This window comes from Stegodyphus dumicola, chromosome 3 (assembly GCF_044657685.1).
Source record: "Stegodyphus dumicola isolate Sdum_Otavi_A_Nest chromosome 3, ASM4465768v1".
NCBI lineage: Eukaryota > Metazoa > Arthropoda > Arachnida > Araneae > Eresidae > Stegodyphus > Stegodyphus dumicola.
The window spans coordinates 156,714,604-156,742,030 of NC_140770.1; positions in this window are offsets into that span (position 1 = coordinate 156,714,604).

The following is a 27,427-nucleotide window of genomic DNA, read 5'->3' on the forward strand; positions in this document are numbered from 1 at the left end:
TTATTATTTCTATAAGATTTAACAAAACTCCGCCTGGGAGTGAAAAAATAAAGTCCGCACTTTGGACTTGAACTTAAAAGACTAAGGATTAACTAACTAAATATAGCCAAAGCTATCAAGGTACAATGAGAGTTAGCCCCTTAACCTATTTTACTACGAAGCTTAGCAGGGCCTGAGTACGGCCGAGCGTATAACAGCTTTGAGAGAGAGAGCGGCCAAAAAGGCAGACGCGCGTAGTTCAGAAACTCTGTTTCTCTCTCTGTCTCGGTAAGTAACTGTTCGCGCCTTATGTAAATTTTGATTTTGTTCCCTGCAAGAGGGCGCCTGCGAGCGCCGAACTACTTGTATATCTATTGTACGAACTTGTTCTTCACACAGTCTAATAAACGCAGTAACGAACGTTTGAGTCTACTTTCCATCCGCTAACATGGTCCGTCGAGCCGGAGCATTTCTTTGGATGATGTGTCAAGACAATTTTTAACGTTCTGGTATAGAAGGACATTTCGTGCAGGAAAACGGAGTTATATTTTGTCTGGATTGTGAAAACAGCGGCAGGAATATGGAGTCAATTTTAAAGCAAAAGCGTATCATTAAGGGTAAGTTGACTCGTTTAATTTCACAAATAAATAGTTTACAAAATCAAGAAAATTCTTTTTCTGCCATTGAAGTGTACGAAAATGATGTTAGTGCATTAAGTGTTGAAGTGAACTGTTTAAACGATAACATTCTTGGTACTTGTTCTGACGCAGAGTTTAGTAAATATGAAATAGAAATGAATGAATTATTTTCCAAATTAGATGCATTAAAAATTACTTTAAAGGAAGAATCAAGAAAACTTAGAAATTCAGGCAAAGATATAATAAATGCTAATGCAAACGGCTTGAAACTTCCTCGCGTGGAATTGCCAGTGTTTACTTCTAATTATGTTGATTGGATATCATTCAGGGATTTATTTCTTGCCAGTGTTGGAAATAATAGTACATTAAGTGACAGTCAAAAATTGCAATATCTTAAGCTTTCTGTGAAAGGTGAAGCTGCTGTTTTACTACAGTCAGTTCAAATTTCAAACGCGAATTATGAAAAGGCATGGGAAGCGCTTACTGAACGTTATGGTGTATTCAATTATGGCAAAGCACACTAGGGCTATCTGCCTAAGGGGAGGGATGCCTTTCGTGGAGGACTTTCTAAGGGAAACTGGCTCGTATACACGTTACACATGGGGAAAACCACGAAAACGCCCATGCAGCCAGCCCGTTCGCGGGATTCGAACCTCGGACCGAACTACCAGTGTTCAGCGACATAACCGCTCGGCCGCTGGTGGGCTACTGAACGTTATGAAAACGAAATAGAAATAATAAACGCAGCATTAAATAAATTAACTTCACAACCTGTTCTAAAACATGAATCAGCTTCAGGTTTGCGGAGATTAATTGATACAACACAACAGTGTATTGATACATTAAAAATCCTTAAACAGCCGGTAGAGCATTGGGATACTATGATTATTTTTCTGTTAAAAGGGAAACTTGATCATGAAACACTAAAAGAGTGGACGATAGAGCATTCGAACAAGAAAATTTCTGCTTTCGCTGAATTCAAGCGTTTTGTTTTAAACAGAGCGAATGCTATTGCCTCTTTGGCGAGGTGCCAGAGGGAGAAGTCAATTTTGCCTTCTGAAATTAAAACTCGCGGTTCAGGTAGCAGATACGCTTTTTCGTCCCAACTTGTGGCTAATGTGTGCGTTCATTGTAAGAGTAATTCTCATTCTCAGTTATTTAAATGTGATAGTTTTTTAGAACTCCCTATCAAAGAAAAATGGGATATTATTAAAAGGAATGAATTATGTGCTAATTGTTTGAAAGAAAGTAAAACGCATCCCATTTTTAAATGTCGTGCAGGAATGTGTAAATATTGTTCAAAGCCACATAATACAGTGTTATGTTCGAAAAATTCAAATGATGAAAAATGTCATATACCCATGGAACACGGAACTTCTGCTATTAGTAGCAATAACGCCACGGTGCCTGTTGCGCAAGCAGTTTTATTGCCTACTGCGGTTGTTTATGTTAAAGATATTAATGGCGATTTACAAAAATGCAGGATGCTAATTGATTCAGGTAGCCAGGGCTCATTTATTCGAGAGCACTGTGTAAATTTACTGCAGCTAAAGCGCACTAGTGCAAACGTAAGTGTAAATGGCCTGAGCTCGCAAAAAATTGGAAAGGTTTCAGGTTCAGTTCAATTACAAGTAACATCTCCATTTTATAAAAACGCAAACATTTCAGTTAATGCATTAATTATACCCAAGATCACGTGTGACCTTCCTCAATATCAAGTTGATAGATCTGTTTTGACATCTTTCAAGCATTTGTGGTTGGCAGATACAAATTGTTTCCAGCCTGGCCCAATAGATATTCTTTTGGGCGCAGATGTATTTGGCGAGATAATGCTTCATGGACGTTTAACTGTTCCGGGTCATTCGTTAACAGCCTTGGAATCAATATTCGGCTGGGTCATTATCGGAAAGACTAAAAGTGTATCGCAGACAATTGTATCGAATCATGCTAGTTGTACCAATGTTGAGCTCCAGCTTGAAAAATTTTGGAAATTGGAAGAAATTTCGGAGATAAAGCATTACACAGAAGAGGAAATTGAATGTGAAAATCATTTCAAGCGGAATTTTTCTCGTGATTCAACAGGTAGATTTGTTGTTAAGTTTCCATTTCGTAGATCGGGAAATGAACTTGGGTCATCAAGGGATGTTGCTGTACATCGTTTACAAAGCATTGAACGTCAATTTATTAAGAATAAATCTCTTTCCAGTCAATATCACAAATTTATGGAGGACTATCAACAACTTGGTCATATGGAATTGATTCCAGAAAATGAAATTGATGTTCCAGCTAATTCTAGTTTTTACCTTCCGCACCATTCAGTTCCGGATGATACTGTAAAAACGTTAGGTATCCTGTGGCATCCAGCTTCAGATATGTTTTTATTCAAAGTCAATTCATCATATCCTGAAGTCTTAACCAAACGAACATTACTTTCAATAATCGCAAAGACCTTTGACCCTTTTGGATGGTTGGCACCGATCACGGTTCGGTATAAATTGATTATGCAAAGATTGTGGAAACATCAGTTTCAGTGGGATGAAAAGGTTCCTCCAGATATTGAATGTGAGTGGAAACAACTTACAGAAGATTTGTTATTTATTAAAAGTATAAAAATTTCACGATTCTTGTTGGTTGAATCAGATAACCAGTTTCAACTGCACGGGTTTTGTGACGCCTCAGAGAAGGCCTACGCCGCTGCAATTTATTATCGTTCTGTGTTAGATACTGGACAAATTAATGTTCAGTTAGTGATAGCCAAAACAAGAGTTGCACCACTAAAAACCATATCACTTCCCCGATTGGAACTTTGTGGAGCATTACTGTTGACTAAATTAATGGATTTCACCTGTAGGGCTTTATATACTCCTATATCGCAAGTTTATTTTCATACTGATTCCACTATTGTATTAACCTGGATAAGATCTCATGCAAGCCGATGGAAGACCTTCGTCGCCAACAGAGTATCAAAAATCCAGACTTTATCCTCTCCTGTCCAGTGGCATCATGTGAGTGGAAATGCTAATCCTGCTGATCTTGCAACCCGTGGTGTGTCATCATCTGCACTGGTTACTTCATTGTGGTTACGTGGTCCAGATTTATTGTATAATTTATTTCCTTTTCAGCAAGCATTATCTGCACCACTACTGGATGATTCTGTGCCAGAGCAAAGATGTACTTTACAGTCTACAACTGCTGCCAGTCACTTGACAGACGCTCATGATTTATTTTATAAATATTCCTCTCTCACTAAACTTAAACGTGTTGTAGCATTATGTATGAGGTTTGTAAATAACTGTAAAAATTCAGAAGATCAGGTAAGTGGATTTCTAAAAACAAGTGAATTAACTAAAGCTATGCATGTGTTAATTAAATTAATGCAATGTGTTGAATTTAAGAATGAAATTAACACTTTAGGCAGAAATCAATCATTATCTGGTACAAGCAAAATTTTATCTTTGAATCCATTTTTAGATAATTTAGGTATTCTCAGGGTGGGCGGTCGCTTGCGACATGCAAACCTTGCATATGGTTTTAGGCATCCAATTTTGCTTCCAAAGAAGCACATTTTAACTCATCTCATTGTTAGACATTACCATGAAAGACTTTTGCATGCAGGTCCATAACTTATGCAATCTTGCATTCAAGAACAATATTGGATCATAAATGGTAGATTTGTTATCAGAGATTTAGTTAGGAAATGTATAAAGTGTTGCAAAATTAGAGCATCTGTCACTAATCAATTGATGAGCGATTTGCCGTCTAGTCGCGTTTCGCCTGCTCCTGCGTTTTTGCGCTGTGGAGTGGATTACGCAGGTCCTTTTCAAATTAAAGCAAATAGGGGTCGAGGCTCTAAGTCATTCAAGGCATATATGGCTCTATTTGTTTGTTTTACGACAAGAGCTATTCACCTAGAATTAGTGACTGATCTTTCAGCACATGCTTTTATTGCAGCTCTTAAGAGGTTCATTTCCCGCAGAGGCAAAAGCAGTGATATATATAGCGATTGTGGTTCCAATTTTGTTGGAGCAAAACGCAAACTGATGGAATTTGAAAGGCTTGCTAGGTCTGCAACTTATAACCAAAATGTTAGTAGATATTTGGTTGATAATGGCATTAAATGGCATCTAAACGTTCCAGGTGCGCCACATATGGGTGGACTCTCGGAAGCTGGCATAAAATCAACAAAATACCATTTAAAACGAGTAGTTGGTGAGGCGAGATTGACATATGAAGAATTTGAAACATTTCTCACACAAATAGAAGCTTGTCTTAATTCGCGACCTTTAACAAGTTTGTCTAATGATCCAAATGACTTGTCAGCATTAACGCCTGGTCATTTTCTTATTGGTAGGTCATTAACAAGCATTCCTGAACCAAATTACATTGAAGTTTCCCATCTCACCAGATGGCAACATATTCAAAAAATGGTTCAACAATTTTGGAAACGTTGGCACAAAGAATATCTGTGTCGATTACAACAAAGACCAAAATGGCTTTTGCCAACTAAAAATCTTCAAGTTAATGATCTGTGTCTCATAAAGGAGGATAACTTACCTCCAACTAAATGGAAAATGGGTAGAATTACTCAGTTACATCCTGGTCTTGATAGTGTTGTTAGGGTTGTGACTATTAAGACTTCAGATGGCATGGTTAAAAGAAATATTACAAAATTGTGTCAGTTACCAATTTGAGTTTTAATTCAGTAACTTCGTGGTTTAAATACCGCTCCTTCTCATTAAATATTCAGCAAATTCCAAAACTACGTTCTGGCCGGAAGTAGTAAGTTGAAGTTAAGAATTTGACAGGAAAGGAACTTTAACTTAAAATTTAACTGTTAATAAAATTAACATAATCCTTACAACCTTACAAACGCAAGTATCCTGACTTAGACTCAAGTCCTTTTCTGAAAAATCTGCATTATGAGACTCACACATAATTTGCGAGGTGAGTGAATTTTCTTGAAAAACTGGAGCACACTGCTTAAGCTGTACATCAGTTTCTCCCATCTCTGCATCACATGCACTTTCAGATGGTTCAACACTTGCGGACTGCGTTTTCATAACTTCACTATCAGTTTCAAAGAACTTAACAGTCGCATTTTCACTTCCTTCCTCCTCCACTTCAGGCACTTGAGAATCAAAAGTTTCTTTCCCGTCTTACATTTCTTCATCTTTTCGATCTCTTTCTTTAATCTCGTTAGACCGTTCATCCTTCATTTCTTAATCATTCTTAGACACTTCATCAACTATTTTATTCATTTCTCCATCCTTCGATTTTTCAGACGCCGCTTCTGTCATTTCCACATCTTCTTTTATGGCTCCAGTTTCTTCTGCAAGCTCCCCTTTCACCTGTTGGAGTTGTTCTCGCATCTTTTCTTGGCCGACATTTATTTCTTCTCGTCGGGTTTTCTTCTCTTCCAGTCCGGGTTTCATCTCTTTCAGACAGGCTTTGATCTCAGCTGTAATATCCTTATATCCAGCTTTTTATCTCAGCTGTCATCTCCTTATATACAGCTTTTATCTCAGCATATCCAGCTTTCATCTCAGCCCTCATCTCGGCTAAGATGTCCATCAAAGTCTTCGTTTCTTCAGCCATGGCTTTTCTCTGCAGGCGGGTCACTGGCATTCACTCGCAAATCCCACTTCTGTCACCAGTTGTTACGTTTTTTTTTCTATTCTTCTTCTGCTTCTGATTATTCTGACATCAGTTGTTGCGTTATTTTCTTCCTTCACGTTCGTACAGGGTTCGTGTAGATTTGGAGTGAATAACGACGACACTTTATGAAGCATCGAAACACACTTTATTTATCAATAATTGTCAGGACAGCTCCAAAACATGTTTTACAGTCGTCGAAGATCTACTATAAACACGCTGACACGATCCGCGACACAGCCTTTAAGTTATCAGGCTATCACGGGGGAGACAGCTTCTTGCAAAGCAGCCGACTCTGCTTTCCGGAGTACAGCTCCCGACTCTGCTAGGTCGTTCTCGGAACTCAACGTACTCTCGAGACTCTCCACGCTACAACTCGCGATGCACTCGACGACACACAAGCACAGCTCCTGACTCTTCGGTTCAGTCTTTCCCGGAGCTCAGCACGCTCTCTCGACGATGCACTAACCGCGATACACTAACAGACTCCTTCAGTGGACTCGACGACCCACTCGGCACACGCTGCCCGGCTGTCAACTCGATCGACTCCGCAGGGATTGACTCGCTAGACGAGGCACACACACTCTCGATGAGAGACACACACCCACTCTCGATGAAGCACACTCGCTGACTGCGGACCAGCAGGGTTTATATAGCTTTCGGCTTGTGTTCGGGAACATTCTGGACTAAACCGGTAAGAATTCGTTCCAGAAGGTTCTCCAACCGTCCATGGTATATCGCCGATTTTGTCGCCAAATGTCACCAAATGGGCGATTTTTCGTCAAATGTGGCAACTCTGCCCTCCTTGCTATTTTATGGCAACCCTAAAACTGCTTTGCGGGGAAGCCATCTCACCGCGCCTTTACATTTCGTAACAATATTTTGAAATATGTGATTTCAATTACACTGTAATTAGCTTACGCAATTACTTTGCAATTACAATTAGAAAATAAGTACTTTTTAATGGTAAGAATAATGTATGCAATTGCATTTTAGTTCTTAAATCTAGTTACATTTACAATGGAATGATAATCGCAAATATTATAATTATACGAGCCTCGTATAACCTAATTAGAATTAAAATTTTATTGCATCTAATCACAACTACGATAAAACTGTAATTGCAAATACATTATTATTATATTAGCTAACTACAACGTAATTTTAACTGTAATTGTGGTAGGTAATTGTAACTACGTAATTAGGAAAGTAATTGTCTCTGATAATTGGAATTACTTAACCTAGCGAAATCATGATCATAATTGTAATTCTTGTAAGGATCTTAAGTTTTACTAACGTTTATTTTATTTTAAATCTTTACTATCACTTCTTATTTTCTACTTCCGGCCAGAATTATAAGCGTGAAGGATTTTATGCAAAGTTTGTCTGGCGAACGCCAAGTATTTAAGTGTGGCCTTTTTGCCAAGCGAAGGAGAGGAAGCAGTGAGTTCGAAGCAGGCCGCTTACCTTAGAAGTTACGCAGTTGCTATTTGCCTTCCAGGCCAGAGGTTTTAATCCTCTTGATAAATTAAACGTATTGTAGTGTTCACAGTCTCTGTGCTACATACGCTTCCTGTTATTATAAGGCCAATCTTCCACGTGTATTATTCTAAAGTTAAATGAGAGTTTAGTTTTATTTTTATACCTTTTACGTTAGACCCCGAGTGGAGGGTCATTGTATTCCGAAGTACGGAAGTCATTGTATATAAAGAAAAATAAAGGGTTTTGTATACCCTTCGTCTGTATCCTGTCTACTTACTACAATTAGTGAACATAGCTTTAGTAAGCTCTCTGTTCCTAGTCAGGTCTTTGTATGTTCCCGAAGAAGGTTAGAAGGAACATTGAACCTGATAGTGGCGCCCAAAGAAGAAGAATAACCATGGCCGAGTTTCAAGAAGAACCTGTGCTGCCTGCAGAAACGGCTCAGAATCCAGAAATGCCAGCTGCCGCCCTGGAAGGATTTGGGTACATCGTCCAGACCATGCGCGCTTCGATGAAACCAGAAGCAACATTTAATGGAAGCTCACCGGTAACCAGTTTTTTGGAAAAATTGGATGACCACTTCATGCTCTACCCCGTTCAAAAAGTTACCTTAGCTACCAGCGCTTTGAGGGGCCAAGCGCTTAACTGGTTCAAATGTATCGGCAGAAGTTTCTTGGGTCAAGCAGGAAGTCCCACCTATACTTATGAAAATTTCAAGACTGCCCTACTAAAAGCCTTCCCTGTTGTAAAGGATCGTGCGAAATTAGAAACGGAACTTTTTAGTATATATCAACAAAGAATCGAAAACCTCTCGAGCTTTATTTTAAGAAAAATTCACGTTTTCAAGCTCTTGTATGGAAACCGTCCAGATCCTGAAATAATTCAAGTGATTTTGCCGAGGTTACTACCCCAAGTGCAAGACTTTATTGAATTGAGAAATCCGACTACACTGGAAAAGTTATTTGAGCTAGCAATCCAGTTTGAAAGTAGAAGAACGGCGGACTTCGAAAGAAGACGCCAGTATCAACAGCGAAACCAATTTGGTACGCCAAGACTACAGCAAACTCAAGCACATGGCTACGGAGAAAAAGCGAATCAGTGGGCAAGGAAACCCGAGCATTCAAAAACAGCCGGCGAACGTCGACAGTTCAATAGCAATCCAGGAAAAAAGTCTCAAGGCCAGGGGAAAAAGAAGGAAAGCACGGAAAGGAAAAATAATTTAAACTAAAACGGATTTCTGCTGACGAGAGGGTGCGGAAATCCGAAGGCCACGAAAACCCCTCTTCCTACAAGTTAAATACAGTAATGGTGAAAAATTTAACTCTTCCGAAGATTGAAGTCTTGGTAAATAATATCCCGGCCACCGCACTCCTGGATACCGGCGCGCAGTGTTCCTGTGTGGCAGAAGTCTTTTTTAGAAAGTATTTTCGCAAATACCGCATATATAATGCGGATAATACGACAGTATTAGCGGCGCAAGGAAAAGAATGTAAGTGCGTAGGTAAAGTACTTTATATATCCGTATCAAGGACGAACAAGTAAAGGTGATGTTTTTTATAGTAAAGAATTTGCAAGCACATTTAATCCTAGGAATAGACTTTCTTTCAGACGCACAAGCTACACTGGATTTTAATAAAGCGTCCCTTAGGCTGACAATGAAACCAGTGCGTGTAGAAAAGGTTGAACCGCCAAGGTTAAATCTTGACCACCTGCCTAATGACGAGCAAGATAGAATCCGACAAGTGGTAAGTGAATTTGCTTCCTTATTTAGTGATATTCCAGGATTTACTCAGGTTACTAACCATAGTATTGACACCGGAGATGCATTGCCGGTTCGTCAAAAACCATACCGGTATGATAAGAATAAGGAAAAAATTATAGAATGGCATATTACCGATATGCTACGTAAAAAGATCATAACGCCCATCTTAAGTAGTTATGCTAGCCCGGTGGTTTTATGTAAGAAAAATAATGATTATCCTTTGGAGCATCCAAAAAGGTGGAGATTCGCCATTGATTACCGTAAATTAAATTCCATAACGAAATATCCGGTATATCCGTTACCGATCATAGAAGAAATTTTAAGGAACATAAAATCAACCAAATTTATGACGACTTTAGACTTAACGAATGGTTATTTTCAAATAGGGGTCAGGCCTGAGGACGTGCCTAAGACTGCTTTTATAACCAAGTCTGGCACTTATGCATTTTTGCGTATGCCGTTTGGCCTTTCTGGGGCCCCAGCAACGTTTCAGCGATGCATGGACATTGTGTTAAGACCTGTTCTTGGAAAGTCCACATTTATCTATTTAGATGATATCATTATTACTAGTGATAATCTCGACCAACATATACAGGATTTAAGACAGGTGTTTTCTTTATTAAATGAGGCCGGTCTAAAAGTTAATGTCGAAAAGTGCAAATTTGCAGCCCCTGAATTAAAATATTTAGGTTACAAAATATCGCAAAAAGAGATCGAGACGGATGAATCAAAAATAATCGCTGTACAAAAGTATCCGACTCCAAACACGGCAAAGAAGCTCTCTTCTTTTCTAGGACTTTGTTCATATTATAGGTCCTTTATAAAAGATTTTGCGGCTATCGCTGAGCCATTGTTAAAATTAAAAAGGAAAAAGGCAAGATTCTCGTGGACGGCCAAGCCAATAGTGCTTTCGAAAAATTAAAACAAGCATTAACGCAAGCCCCTGTGTTGAAATTTCCTGAAAAGGATGAAAATTTAGAAATTTCAGCGGATGCTTCGGATTATGCGGTAGGAGCGGTACTTTCGCAAAATCAGCAGCCCGTGGCATTTTTTAGCCGAACTTTAAATCAAACACAAAGAAACGATTCCGCGACCGAGAGAGAGGCACTTGCAGTTCTGTTAGCAGTGCAAAAGTTCCGAGTCTATTTTGGAAAGGCGCCGATAACAGTATATTCTGATCATGCGGCGGTAACTAGATTGTACTCAGGGAAAAATTTATCCCCAAGGTTAATAAGATGGGCACTCAAGCTGCAAGAATATAATCTGGTAATCAAGCATACCCCCGGAAAGGAAAATATCGTAGCAGATGCCCTATCACGAATTAAATTAGACGAACATGGTAATACCGTAAAAGTTGCAATGCTTACAGCGTGTACAATAAATTCCCGAGAAACTGTAATAACCGAACTGGGTAAGGATCCTGAGTTTGGAAGTATTTATGAGTATTTGAAGGATCCTGAAAATTTTAGCCACCAAGATATTGTGGCGATAAGAAATAGGGCGGCCCATTACGAACTAATAGATGGTCTATTATTTTATACAAAAACTACGAATTCCAACAACGAATTTCGACCTGTTATCCCAGCTAGTCTTAGATTAAATATCCTGCATGAGCTCCATGACAGCCCTTTAGCTTCTCATGCTGGTATTCGAAAAACTATCCAACGCGTACGCGAGGCAGTCTACTTTCCTGAACTGCAAAAGTTAACAAGGGCGTATGTCCAGTCCTGCCCAACATGTCAAGCCGTTAATTATATTAATTTCCGACCGGCCGGGTTTCTAAATAGTATTAAATCCGAATTTCCAAATGAAATAATTGGCATCGATTTATTGGGCCCTTTCCCAAAAAGTCAGTTAAATAAAAGTCGCTATCTCCTTGTTATGGTTGATCATTTTAGTAAATGGACCGAAATTGTTCCCTTAAAACGAGCCTCCGCGAAATTGGTTACCGATTCTATTTTAAATAAATATATTTTAAAATACGGGGCGCCCCTAAAAGTTATATCGGATAATGGTCCTCAATTTGTAAGTAATATATTTGAAGACATGTGCCAAAAACTGGGCATACGTCATTTAAAAATGGTCCCGTATCGGCCGCAATCAAATATAGCGGAACGGGTCAACAGAAATATAGTGAAAATTATCCGTAGTTATGTTAAAAATTTTCATAAAAGCTGGGATAACTATGTCAATGAATTTGCTTTCGCCCTTAGGACCGCAAAACATGATACAACGGGAAAAACTCCTGCTGAGTTTTCCTGCTGGAAAAACTCCTCTTTCTAGGCAGAAAGATTATAACACCGTTAGATAAACTATTTTATGTGCAACAAAGAGCCCCAGAATTTAAAATGCGTGATATAGAAAAACTAATAAAAGAAGCAAAAAAGAATACGGAAGTAGCACAAAGGAAACAGAAATTATATTATGACTTGAAACGACGGGGAGTAACTTATAAAGTAGGGGATGAAGTTTTAAAAATTAAGCATTCACTTTCTTCAGTGTATTATTCTAAAGTTAAATGAGAGTTTAGTTTTATTTTTATACCTTTTACGTTAGACCCCGAGTGGAGGGTCATTGTATTCCGAAGTACGGAAGTCATTGTATATAAAGAAAAATAAAGGGTTTTGTATACCCTTCGTCTGTATCCTGTCTACTTACTACAATTAGTGAACATAGCTTTAGTAAGCTCTCTGTTCCTAGTCAGGTCCTTGTATGTTCCCGAAGAAGGTTAGAAGGAACATTGAACCTGATATTCTAAGTGTAGTATGCAATTGAAATTGCATTGTAACTATAATAAAATTATGCAATTGCTAAGTAGTTATAGTTAAAAAGCAGCTGTTTTTTTTAATTACAATTACAATGTATGTAATTTCATTTAAATTACAATTACTCTGTATTTGTGAATTCCAATTTCATATTCAGTGCAAATGCAATTACACTGTAATAATCCAATTGCAATCCTATAATCTAATTACAATTACACTGTAAGTGTTACTCCAGTAAGTTATTATAATTGGGTAATTAGGATAGCAATAGTTTCTGATAAAAGCAGCTACGTACCCAGGAAAATCATGATCTTAATTGCAAATGTAATTATAGAATGCAATTATAGAATGCAATTGTAATAATATTATGCAATTAATTTGTAATTACAATGCAACAATTTTTAATTACATATACAATTTACGCAAATGCATTTTAATTATAATTACATTTTAAATGTGAAATCTAATTGGATAAACAGTATAACTGTAATTGTAAAATCTAATAAAAATTACAATGCAATTGTTATGACCTCTTAATTAAAATTACACAGCAAATGATTGTAATTATTTAATCGGAAAAGTAACTGCACCTTATAATTTCAGTGACATACGGTAAGGAAATCCTGATGATATTTGAAAATTACAGTCAATCATATTATATCCGAAATACTTCTGCATTTTGGATGATGAGTTTTTAAATAATACAACGGGATAATCACTTAATCCCTTAAGAAAATATTAATATTTTCTGTCTTGTCTTCTGAATCATGTTACATGTATTGTAGTTTGTGATACCGGCATAACTTGTAGTTTATTTATAGGAAGTATTTTATATAGACCGAAATACACATAACGTTAGTAAGCAAATATGTATGTTTATGATCTTCTTCGATATACATGTGAATTTAAATTACAAGATTAAGGAAAAGCAAGCAAAGAGTGTATGTCTTTGCAAAGGGATGTTTCCGCGAAGGATTTGTTACGGGAAGCTTGTCTTGTTTTATATTACACAAAAAAATATATCATAAAAATTACATTTATCCCTTCCTTTTCAAAAAGGGGATCATCATGTACTAAACTAAGTCCCATAATTTTATCCAGCCTATTGCTCTAACTAGTAAAAAATGATTCTGATCAGCAATCAGTATGCTTAAGTCCTGTGTGTACTAAACGTTTTACTAAATCCATTTATTATGAATTACCGCCCAGACGGGTAAGCGGTTCGTGAGTCTGGTTGCCGTACCGAAGAGCCTGGGTTCGAATCCCGGATAGGGCATGAATGTAATTTGTTCGTCCTCTTCATAGGAGGTAACGGTGGCCACTTATTAGTTGCCTACTTTATAACGTGATTACCGCTTCCGGCCATAGTAGTGATCAATGTCTATAAACGGCTAGTACCTGCCATTGGAATAAAATATTACGAATTGGTCCTTTATTGAACATAACACACATTTTCCATAAAGAGTTAAAATGCATTATCCAATTACAAGTGAAAGTACATGCATGAACTATTTTCCGCCATTGTTTCACGTAAGAACAAATAAAAGCATATTTTTCTTATGCACCTGTGATTGTTATATTATTTGGATTATGGTAAAGCCTGGAAAGATGCTTCTGTGGATGACTTTCTAAGGGAAACTGGCTCACTTCACATCACCCGTTAATAAAAGCAGAAAAAGATCTTTATTTAATTGAATGCAACGAAACGTTTAAGAAGAATGATGTATTCATAGAAAACTTTCTAAAAGAAAATGATTTGTATTCATGTTACACATAAGGAAATCCACGGAGATATCTAAACATCTAGATTGTTTCCCAAAATGGGCATCCGATTTGAACTAGTAGTATTCAAAAGCCGACTTATTACTCTGCTGAGCCAAAAATCTTATTGGATCTAATAGTCCCATTTTTTTTTTTTTTTTTATTTTCCCCAATGGCAAATTGTAAACAGTTTCAGTGTAACACAGTGCATTAATCTATACAAGGTCAGATGGGGTGGTCTCTTTGTTATGGAGGCACCTAATAGGTGGGCCACCATGGCCTCCTATGAAGGGACGGACAGTTATAACCATGCCTTCTCTGGGTATCGCAGTCAGGCTTCCCTAATCAATATACCGTCTGGGCGACACAATTACAATTATAACTGCATTAGTTGTAGTTTTAACTACAAAGTAACTAAGTTACCAGCTTTTCTCAGTCAATAACAGATAACTTAAACTTTAAGACAAATGGAAGGTCTTATAATTTGTCGAATAACAATATTCTAAGAAAGTGTAGTATCCAAGGACGGTAGAAGTTTAATTACGGTCTTACATTTCGCAAACCCCTCAGTAAATTTTAGGAAACCATGAAAAATTGGAGATAAACTCGGGAAAACGTGGGGAAAAACCCGGGGAAAATTGGGGGAAAACCCGGAAAACTTGGAGAAAATCTTTCATAAACCTGGGAAAAATCCGGAAGAAACTAAGGAAAAACTTGGGGGAAAACACGGGAAAACCTGGAGAAAAACCCGGTAAAACTTGGGGGACAACACCCACAAACTTGGGAAAAACCAGAAAAACTCCCTAAACTTGAGGGGGAAATCCAAAAAACTTTGAAGTTTTCTTGGCTTTTCCTCCGGGAAAAGCCAAGAAAACTTCAAAAAAACCCGGAAAACTTAGGAAACACCACCATAATATTCGGGTAAAAATCTGGAAAACTAGAGGAAAACCTCATAAACGGGGAAAACCCAGAGAAACGCACATAAACTTGGTGAAAACCTTCCTTAAACACCCATAAACTTGCGGAAAACCCAAAAATACTTGGAGGAAAACTTGGAGGAAAACCCCGGAAAAACATGGGGAAAATTCTCCTTAAATTTCTTGAAAAACCCCATAAACTTGGGGAAAACCCTGGGAAAATTGGGAAAACCCGGGAAAACTTGGCAGAAAAAAACCCGTAGTTTTGTGAAAAACCCTAAAGCTTGTGGTAAAACCACCATAAACTTTGGAAAACCCCATTAATTTGGGGAAAAAACCCGGGAAAATTTGGGGAAAAACCCCTTGTAGAAAAAACCCTATAAACTTGGTGAAAACCCCTGGAAAACTAGGAGAAAAATCCCCCATGAACTTGGGAAAAACCCCATAAATTTGCGGATAAACCCAGGAAAACTTGGGGAAAAACCCGGAAAAACTGGGGGAAAACCTCTGTAATTTTGGGACAAAACCCTATAAATTGGGGAAAACCCCCATAAACTGAGGAAAAACTAAGGGTAAAACCCCAGGAAAACTTGGGAAAAACCCGGCGATGGCAAGATTTTTCCATGGTTTGAAGACTAAATCTATTTCTTTCAGAAAATTTTCTCCGAAAGCAAATCATTACTTAAAGATAGAAAAATGTTCTAAGAACTATCGGATAAATTTATAATGGAAGTAAAAGAATGAAAGAAATCGGAAACCCTTTTCTAGTAATCATTTTACTCCTCGAAAGTAGGTTTCAGTATAACCTTTTTAAGAAAATGACAGATGAAATGGATTTCAGAAACAGAATCTCGAAATCATCAATAGCTATCCAATATTCTGCAATTGTAAATATTTATTTATTTTGCATTTCAACCAAATGTTGAAAACAAAGCGAAAAAAAATCTCCATACAAAAGGAAAAAAAATTATTCTCATTCTTTTACAGTGATATCGCATTTAATGCATCTTCCAGACATAACTCGTGGCTTTAAATGCTAATAGTACCACACAAAAGAAAGTATATTTATTGTTGCGTGCGTACGGGTTCGTTACGAAATGAATGCACAAGTCCGATGAAAAATGAACAAAAATTTATTATTATAACAAGAAATATGATTAAATGTCCTCAAATAATCGTGCAGTATCACAATATATCACAGTAGTTATCTTTTAACTAGTCAAACGTTCAAAAGAACTTAGTTCAAAACAGCTAAAGAAAGCTAATCCGCGAATTCGCTACAATCAACAAGAACAGTTTTCTAAACAACAACAAAGTAAGTAACTACTTCGAACTGAGAGGTTTTCCTCCTTTTATAAGATTTTAAAATCGCGTACGAGAATTTTCTGGTACTTTCTCGAAATCAAAAAGACATATTTATTTATTTAATGTTAAATGCACGTGCTCTTGTATCTTTAATTTTCCGGCTTAGCTTTCTTCTTTGAATATTCGTCACGCGCCGCACTGTGCGGGAAATGAAACCATTTAATTTATAATTTAACTAACATTAGCTTTTTAAATAACAAATTCATAACACTGCCCCCTTCCCAAGGACTGCACGTCCCGGGCAGTACAATCCCTGGACAGGAAGCTAAACTTACAACTAAGGCATGAATACAATAATAAGCATTACATTACAATAATAAACAACATGAATAATAAATGCTATAGATAAAACAAATCAAATGCTATCAAATACAAATCAAATACAAAATACAAATCAAATGCAAAATACAAATCAAATACTAAATACACATTTAAAAACAAAAAGGACCGTGGTCTTACACTATTTAAAATTATTTACATTACGTACTATGGCCATAGTAATGAGCTAACCTGTCGTAATGAACGACTTTAGGTTTAGAGTTCGAAGACTTACGAATCCGAACCACGACGTCATTCAGCCTTTTTAGGACTGCGTACGGAGCCATCCCAAGGTGACTGCAATTTCGGACAAAGTCCTTTTCGTCGAGTCTGATTCCACAATCACACCTTGTCTCCTTCGTGGAATTGATGTTCAGTTGCTCTTGTGTCGTAGCGGGTCTTCATCTTCTCTGCCGTTAAGTTGACTCGCTCTCGTGCAAAGTTGTGCATCACTTCAAACCAGGCCTGGAGATGTTGTATATAATCTTCAGACGATAAAGGAGCATCCGGAGGGCGACCAAACAATAGATCACAAGGCAGACGAAGGTCACGACCGAAGAGCATCTGTGATGGGGAATAGCCGGTAGTTTCGTGGACAGAACTGCGGTAAGCCAGTAAAAACAGTGGCAATTTCTTGTCCCAATCCTGTTGGTTTCTGGAAACCACTAATGAGAGGTTATTAAGGATGGTTCGATTAAACCTCTCTACCATGCCGTCCGACTGGGCATGTAATGGCGTCGTTTGGGTTTTGTCAATGCTGAGTAGTTTGCAGAGTTTTTTGATTACTGCCGACGTAAAATTCCTTCCCTGATCGGAATGTAACTGAAGAGGCACTCCGAACCGGGAAATCCAGTGCTGTATCATCACCTCAGCTACTGTAACAGCCTCTTGATCCGGAATAGAATACGCTTCAGGCCACTTGGTGAAGTAATCAATGACAACGAGTATGTATTTGTTGCCATCAGCTGTTCGTGGCAGAGGTCCCAAGATGTCAAAGGCGATACGTTCAAACGGCGCACCTACGTTTTAACGCTGCAGCTTGCCTCGGCTGCGTTTCCTGGGTCCTTTCCGACCTGCACAGGCATCGCACGATCAGGACCACTTTTTCACGTCATCCTTTGCATTATTCCAGTAAAAGCGCTCACGAACTCTCTGCAAGCTCTTCATTATTCCAAAGTTGCCGCCTGTAGGGCTGTTATGTAGTTCTTTAAGGACATCAGGAATGCGGGATCTTGGAAGTATCAGTTGCCATCGAAACGTCTTCCCATCATACGATTCGAATTTACGGTATAAGACGCCGTTTCGAATGTGAAGTGAATCCCAGAGTGCCCAGTATTGTTTTGTTGTAGGACTACAGATAGAAATGTCCTGCCAGGTAGGTTTTCTGTTTGATGACTCCATTAAACACAATTATGGGTTTATTGTCGCGGTCTTCCAGCTGGTCTTTCCGGACTTCATTATCACTCAACGGGTCTCGATCAGCCGATGTTGATGTCATAATTTGTCTCACGACCGGAGTCAGCAGCTCGTATTTCGCCTCCACCCTGGAACAATATCGGCAGCATTCTGGACAAGGTCTTCTAGGCAGGGCGTCGGCGTTCCCGTGTGATTATCCCTTACGATGACGGATAGTGATGTCATACTCTTGGAGTCTCTGTATCCACCTGGCTATTTGACCCTCAGGATTCTTGAAATTTAAAAGCCAGGCCAATGAGGCATGGTCCGTGCGGAGGAGGAATTTTCTGCCGTATAGATAATGATGGAAATGCTCTACGGCTTTAACTATCGCGAGCAACTCTTTCCTAGTGACACAGTAATTCCTCTCCGGTTTAGACAGGCACTTGCTCCAGTAAGCTACTACACGTTCTTGGCCGTCTATTTCTTGGGACAAAACAGCACCGACACTTTCATTGCTCGCGTCCGTGTCGAGAATAAATGGTCTATCGAGCTGAGGATACGTCAGGATTGGAGCAGATGTTAAAGCTTCCTTTAAGTTGTTAAATGCATCCTCACAATCTTTTGTCCACAAGAACCTTTGCTTGCTCTCTGTCAGCTTGTTAAGGGGTCTTGCGATGGAAGAAAAGTCCTTCACGAATCTCTTATAGTAGGTGCAAATCCCTAGGAAGCTTCTCAGCTGATGGACATTTTCGGGACGTCTCCAGGATTTAACGGCTGACACCTTTTCAGGATCCGTGCACACACCTTCTGCAGAGATGACATGTCCGTCACTTCCTTTTCGGAACAATTTGCATTTAGCGGGACTCAGCTTCAGATTGGCTTCTTTCAGTTTCTGAAGCACCTTCCTAAGATTTTCTAAAAGTTCTTCAAAACTCTTTCCGACGATGATGATGTCGTCCAGGTATATCAGGCAGGCTTCGTAGGAAAGACCTTTCAAAACAGTCTCCATGAGACGTTCGAATGTTGCCGGCGCATTGCACAGTCCAAACGGCATCACCTTGAATTGCCAAAGCCCTTGTCCCGTAGTAAATACCGTCTTTTCTCGGTCATCAGGATGTATTTCTACCTGCCAATACCCACTCTTTAAATCAAGTGTTGAGAACCACTTGCTTCCAGAAAGAGTGTCTAGAATGTCGTCAGTTCTAGGAAGAGGGTAACTGTCTTTCTTCGTAACCTCATTCAACCGGCGATAGTCGACGCAAAATCTTGTTGAGCCGTCTTTCTTTCTGACTAGGACGATGGGAGATGCCCATGCACTTGCTGAAGGCTCGATGACATCGCCTTCTTCCATATCCTTTAAAACTGTTCGTACCTCTTCCTGTTTAGCAAACGGTAGGCGTCTTGGATGTTGCTTGATCGGGGGATGATCGCCGGTATCGATTCTATGTTGTGTCAAACTAGTTTGACCCACGTCAGAAGAAGAGCGGGAGAAAACAGCTTGAAGATCTTTAATGACGCGATCGGCAGCATTCTTCTCTTCATCGTTTAATTGCGCATTCTGAAGTAACTCTGATGTAATGCTTTCTGAAGACACGGATTCTTGGATGTTACTCTTTCTTTCAACGCTGGTTACTGGAGTACATGCTGCAACCACTTCACCTTTCTTAATAACTCTCGTCTTCTCAGTTACATTGGCGACTCTCACCGGAATAACCGTTTTGGATAGGTCGACGAGTGTTGAGGCTACTAGTACTCCTTTCGGGCTATTACAGCTATTGAGATATTCTATGATGCCGTAGCGGAAATTTCTATTTTCGGCTATGGATCCAGGAAGTAAAAACTCGGTTCTTGCGGGTATTGTGATATCATCTTGAGCTATAACTTTGTGGATAGATTTTACTCCATCATTGATTCCGAATAGGGCTATGTCCTCAGATGTAGAATGCAATTCGTTATTTTTAAAGTCCAAGGAAAAATTATATTTCCTTAGAAAGTCCAATCCGAGTATGCAAGAATCAATGATCTCTGCTACATATGCCGTGTGATGGTAAGCGGCACTTCCAAACGTGATGTTAACGTTTACTTTTCCATCGATGTCGATCTTCTCACCGGACACAGTCTGGAGGGTAACGCAAGGCGGCGTCCAGATAAGTTTGTTTCCCAGTTGTTGAGCCAAATCTTTTCGGATGATGGTAACGTTGGCTCCTGTATCTATCGTCATATTGCAGGGAACTCCATTAATATGTCCTATTATGAACAGTCCATTACTGCCGCCTCTCACTGCAGAAATCTGAAACGCTTTAAACTGGGGCTTTTCATTATCTGGCAACCTCCGCCCCGCGAGATGGCCACTAATTAGTTTACCTGCTGTTTGTTAGGAGCTGTCTTAACATCCGTACCCTGGGGTATTCTGCAGTTTCGTCGAATGTGTCCTTCAGAACCGCAGTTCCAGCACTTAACGGTCGGTTTCTTCTCACCAATATTCTGTCTTAAGGCGTTCAGTTGTCTAGTTAAATCGCCTAGACGAGCGGTGACTTGATCCCCTGGCTTCTGGACTTGAGCAGCTCTGACTGGGTGGCGGTCTCGACGAGTGGCTTGCTGGGCTGCCTCGAATTTCATGGTGTACACTAAAGCGCTTTTCAAATCTTTAACATCCGCCATTCGCAGTGCTTTCTGTATTTCAGGGTCCCGGATGCCACCGATGAAATATTGCAGCGACAGGATTTCTCTCGTTTTTCTCGGGCACTCCGTAAAAGCGAGGTGGGACAGCCTTTCAACATCCGTGGCGAGTTTCTGGATTGATTCGGTGGGTTTCTGTTGACGGGATTTTAATTGAAGCCTGCTGTAGTCTTTTAAACATTTCTCGCCAAAGCGCAGCTCCAGTGCGCCGGATAGAGCTTCGAAGTCAAGTCTGGTTTTCTGGAAGCGTCAGCAGGATATCCGCTGCGTCTGCTCTCAGAGAAGCGGCGAGATGACAGGCCTTAGTTTGGGAATCCCATCCATTCGCATCCGAAACGATAGAAAACTGTGTCCTATACACTTGCCAGGAGGTCTTTTCATCATATGTAGATAGTTTCAGAGAGGGACGAGCAGGCATTGGTAAAAATTTAAAACCATCCGAATTGCTCTCTGCTGTCGCTGCGAATTTCTTTAAAGTATCCACTTCCTTGGCGACCGCAGAAACCCGGTCATCAATTTGTTGTTCGATTTGTTTTTGAACGGAACAAACTCTTCCTTCTATTTCTTCTTTGACCGAATCAACTCTATAACCTATTTGTTGTTCCACAGCCGAAACTCTGTCTTCTATTTGCTCTTTCACAGAAGAAACTCTATAATCGATTTGTTGTTATACGGCCGAAACTCTCTGTTCTATTTGTTGTTTGACAGAAGGAATGTTTCATTCAATTTGTCCAACTTTCCATAGCCTCAAATTTATTTTCTATTATGCAGGTAATTTCCCTTTTCATCTCTTCCTGTCCTGCTTCAATCTTCTCTTGACCTGCTTTCATCTCTTGCTGGCCCGTTTTCATTTCCCCTTTAAATGCAGCAAAGGCTGATATCAGCTGTCTTAACTGCTCTTCCATTGCTCTGGTGATTGGCATTCAAATCCAACATCTGACACCAAAAATTGTTGCGTGCGTACGGGTTCGTTACGAAATGAATGCACAAGTCCGATGAAAAGTGAACAAAAATTTATTATTATAACAACAAATATGATTAAATGTCCTCAAATAATCGTGCAGTATCACAATATATCACAGTAGTTATCTTTTAACTACTCAAACGTTCAAAAGAACTTAATTCAAAACAGCTAAAGAAAGCTAATCCGCGAATTCGCTACAATCAACAAGAACAGTTTTCTATACAACAACAAAGTAAGTAACTACTTCGAACTGAGAGGTTTTCCTCCTTTTATAAGATTTTCTGCTCTCAGAGTGCGTGCGAGAATTTTCTAGTACTTTCTCGAAATCAAAAAGACATATTTATTTATTTAATGTTAAATGCACGTGCTCTTGTAATTTTAATTTTCCGGCTTAGCTTTCTTTTTTTAATATTCGTCACGTGCTGCACTGCGCGGGAAATGAAACCATTTACACTCATGTCCATAAATTAAGGATAATTCGGAGTCATGCGGAAATCGAACTCTAAAATAAATATATCACCTGTAAAATCACTACACACATCTTCAAGAATCATATGCAAATTTCAGGAAGTAACCAGATGACACCTATGGTACGTCACAATGACGAGAGTGTAAGAGAGTGATATATAAGGAATACAGGCAAAAAAGTAAAATTGTTCAAAGGTACTTTGTAAGCATTTCAGTGCAATAACCGAATAGTTATGACAAAAAGGACGCATTTGGATTACTTTTTACGTGGTAGAATTATCGGCCGTCTGGAATGTGGGCCAACTGGAAGTATCAGACGAACTTGGAATTGCTCAGAGTGTCATCTCCAGGCTTTGGCAACGATTCCAAGATGATGGTAATGCGAGTAGACGTTACAGCACAGGTCCCCCAGAGTAACAACGCCGAATGAGGACCGGTATTTGGCAGTTAGTGCCAAAAGAAACAGGCGGAACACAGCCTCAGACCTGTCTCGTCAGCTCTCTTCAGCCACTGACAATTTCAAGGCAGACCGTGTACAGACGCTTAGGGCAGATTGGTCTATATGCTCGTAGACCTGTCAGATGCGTTCCACTTACTGCAACTCACTGTCGCCTGCGGTTAGCCTGGAGAAGAGAGCGTGCACTGTGGACACCGCAACAGTGGGCTTGTGTGATGTTTTCCGACGATTCCAGGTTTAGATTGCAGTCTGATTCTCACCGGACTTTCATATGGAGAGTTCCAGGTAGCCGTTACCGCCAAGAAAACATCATTGAACGACACCGTTACTTTGGTGCAGGAGTGCTCGTTTGGGGTGGAATTATTCTGGGTTCCAGAACTGACCTGCATGTTCAAATTGGAACCATGACAAGCCAAATCTATCGGGACGTCATTCTGGAACAACATGTACGTTTGTTTCGGGGTGCCATGGGCGCACAATTTGTGTTTATGGATGACAACGCCCGTCCTCACTGTGCAAACATCGTAAGCGAATGCCTTCAATTGGAGGATATCACCCGTATGGACTGGCCAGCATTCTCACCGGACTTGAATCCAGTAGAGCGCGTGTGGGACATGCTTGTCCGACAAGTTGCAGCCCGTCAACCTCCTCCTACTTGTCTACCAGAACTTCGGAGAGCATTGCTTTTTGAGTGGTGTAATATCCCCCAAGATCAGATCGATAATTTGATACTCAGCATGCCTAGGCGTTGTACGGACTGTATTGCATCGTCTGGGAGACATACAATGTATTAACAATCATACCAAGCATGTAATATTGTTTTTTTTTTTTTTTTTTTTTTTTTTTTTTTTTTTTTTTTTCAATTTGCTCCAGGGAGAAAAAATCGCTATTTTTTTTAATAATATCAAACATATAGCATCTTTTTTTTGCTCTTTACCTTTTGTTTAATAAATAAGCTCTACAAATAAGTCAAATTTGTTTTGCTTCTAACTCTTCTTTTGCCTGATTTTGCATTATCCTTAATTTATGGACATGAGTGTAATTTATAATTGAACTAACATTAGCTTTTTAAATAACAAATTCGTAACATTATAATTTTAAAAAATCTCGCGCAGAACATTATAAACCTAATATTTCACTCAGTTAAAATATAATTTTTCTTTAAATATGAAGCTATAGCATACTTACAACTTGTTTTTAAGGCGCAACCAATATTACGTCATAAAAGTCATAAAATTTTTCTTTAAATATGAAGCTATAGCATACTTACAACTTGTTTTTAAGGCGCAACCAATATTACGTCATAAAAAGGCGTGTCCAAGCCTTAGACAAGTAAACCACGTATCGAATGGTGCAGATGGTGCAGCGTATTCTAGGATTGATCCAATCGCCGATAATGAATCTCCACGCGGTTTCATTTTTTAATTTTCTTACACTTTGATGCTGAGGAAATCACGAGTAAGGATCATAAAAGTGCTTTTTTAAAAAAAAGCAAACATTTTTTTTTTAAAATTCTGAAAGGTTTCAGATTTTAAATGAAATCCAAAGGAGCGTTTTTTTAACGTTTTGGGCGTTACCTTTATTTATTAAATATCATGTTTGCACTTAAACCATAAAACTCAGTTCAATAGCAATGTCTTAAAATAATTTTAAAATGAGCATATCTTTAGAATTTCCGATACACAGTTCCGCGTAGAGTGTTGCCATTTCTCGCTTTTAAATTGTTGAAATTCAAATCGTTAAGTTTTAGAAAATATGAAATCAATAATAAAACAAATTCCAAATTTCAAATTTGGTCTTCAACATGTCCATATTCGTAGAAGAATTATGTCATTCAAAATTCGATGGCTCCATTTACCGTTGTTTTATCACAATGCGAGAAATATACATACTTTTATGCAGATTTTTCATAATTTAATTTCTTCAAATATAATGCAGGACTCTAACATTGGGTGGCAACAGTTTGAAAAGTGAAACCGACATTTATAGTGATTCAACACAAAATCGCAAAACAACATTTGTAGGAATAAACTGTATAATGTACCATGTATTCAAGTAAAACAAAAACAATTAAATACAAATATTAACCCTTTAAGTATTCGAATAGCATTTCATTATCATAAAATTATGTAGACGAAAACTACTTTGAAATGAATGCGCGTCAAGATTATAAACTATTTCAATCTGGCAAACGAAAAATAGTGAAAAACTGTGAAGAAATAGAAAATATGAATAGAAAGCAAGGGAGATGAGAGACGATTTAAACCTTTTTTTAACTTTGTATGGTTTTCCTTATTTTACATAACAAATTATTTGAAGTTTGGTATCTTTCCTAAACCTCTCATTTTCTCCTCGCATTTCCTCGCCAAGATGCAAATTTAAAGTTAAGTGAAGTGAGTATTTAAACAGACGAATCTTGTAGTTTATTCAGAGCGTGATTGCGCTATGCAGTGTATGTAATTATTTGTCCTTGCTGTTACGCAAAGTTTCTGATATCCCTTTTTGCCATAAGTACATAGGTAGGTTGTTGTGTCAGCCTCGTTAGCTTTAAATTAAATTGTTAGTCCAGCACTACTCTTTATCTTTGACTTTATTGGGAACTATTCTTAAGTTCCACCGCAAGTCTCCAGGGTTATTGTAGGCACGAATTACGCACATTAGTGTTAAAAGTTTGGAGAATAATAAAGGATTTTTTCCTTTTGTACTGCTATTCTTTTTGTACTGCTCTGTGCAAGAAGTCGCCAGGTTCCTTAGTAAAATCTAGTGGTACTTATGGTAGCATAAAGAGTAAGATCGTACAATTTTTATTCGAGATTAAAGCTTAAGATTTTATATAAATAAATTAATTGTATAGCCAAGCTTTAAAACAAGAATTGGTGTAAAGTCTACAATGCGCTAGAAAAGTAGTAGCTGTTACCCTCTACCAACTTCCTCTTTTTGTAGACTAGAAGAGAAACACGCTAATGTGACAATCAAAATCGTAAAAACAACCTTGTATTTAGCGTAGGTATAATGAAACACTCAATCGATTTCGAGGGCAGCTAAAGGTCCCTCCTTATCAGGAGAAAGAAATACCTAGAAAGAAGAAAATAAAGGAGAAGGAGTCACAGAAACACGTGGTTCTTATCAGCACTGCACGCGGTTATAACTAGATTTTTTAATCAGAGTTGCACTGGCCGCCTACGTTTACTGAGCCAGGTTATCTGATCAAGCATAAAGGACAAGAAAAATTAGCGAAGTTAAAATAGGGAGCGAGGGGCAAATGCACCTTACGCTCCAACCACTGAATGGATTTTTATACCCTCTGGTAGTACCAAACGCGAGGAGGTAACGCCATCTATCGGCAAAAATAACTGAATTAAGATAGTAGAATTTCAAAGGCATTAGGAAGGACTAGATTGGACTTCAAATCATTAACTAAACCTGCTAAATCTTTGTGAATGTGAAAAGCCTCAAGAAAATCCAATTCACCTATGCAAGAAGCCTTTTGGATAATTTTTGCAGACCCAAAATCAAAATTATGGTTAAAAGTCCAACTATGATACGCTAGTGAAGACTTGTTAATTTCGCCTTTTCTGACATAAGATTCATGTTCCGTGATACGAAACTTCAACGCTCTTTTTGTTTGGCCAATGTATCTTAAGCCCCACTGACACGATATACTATAAATTCCCCAAGAATTCAAGACAGAAACGCAATCTTTTAGAATCGAAGGGTGAATTTTTTTAATAGGGGAGAAACCGACTTGAAAATTGAATTTCTGGAGAATACGTGCAATTTTATAGCTAACAGAAGGATAAAATGGAAGCACGACAAGGTCTTTAATATTATTTCTAACAGTGGAATGTCTTCTTTGATGGGAATCTGAAAATTTTTTAACGGCTTTATCTTTCCCCATGTGTAACGTGTATACGAGCCAGCTTCCCTTAGAAAGTTCTCCCCGAAAGCATCCCTCCCCTTAGGCAGATAGCCCTCGCTTGCTTTGCCATAATTAAATACACCACACCTTATTGTAAATGCACAAAGTTTAAATCTTGGCATAAAATTAAATAACTTGGGCATTTAAAGCCCGAATATTGGAAAATATCATGATTAAGAATTTTTAAATTTTTGCAATAGCATACGTTCAAAATAATGATCAACAATTGATTCAAGGTTTTTATACGAATACAATAATCCGAATGGAATGTAAAAGATTATTACTATTCTAATTTATATTGAAATTTGTTACACGACCTTGAAAAATCAATATTATAATTTATAAGGCAAACATGTAACTGAAATTATTAAATGCCACAAAAATGCAAATATAATGAGACTTTTCTAATACGACCACTAACAGCGGCTTCAAGCGATTTTTAGACCACTTATATAGATGGTTGCATTAGAGAGGCAAATGTATAAAAGCCTGTTTATTTATGTTGTAGGAAACACTTTTAGAGTTCGCCGTCATGAGATTCTCTGTACTTATATGTAAAACAGTTACAAAAAATATGTCTTACTAAAACGATCAGACATATTTAGGCTTCTAAAATAATGTCAAAAATTTTAAAAAGAAAATCTAACAGAAAAGTTGCTAAAATGGTTACCGTATATACCCGCGTATAAGTCGAGATATTTTGGATAAAAAAAAGACTTCAAAGGGGGGGGGTCGACTTATAAGCGTGGCCATAAAAAATTAAAAGAATCGGAAGTGCAAAAATTTCTTTATATAATGCAGTTGTTTTCTTCCCGCACTCAAATTGGACGACTAATCAAATAAGTCACTTACTTGAAGTAATTTCATGACTTAAATTATGTGACGAACTAATCACAGAGTTTC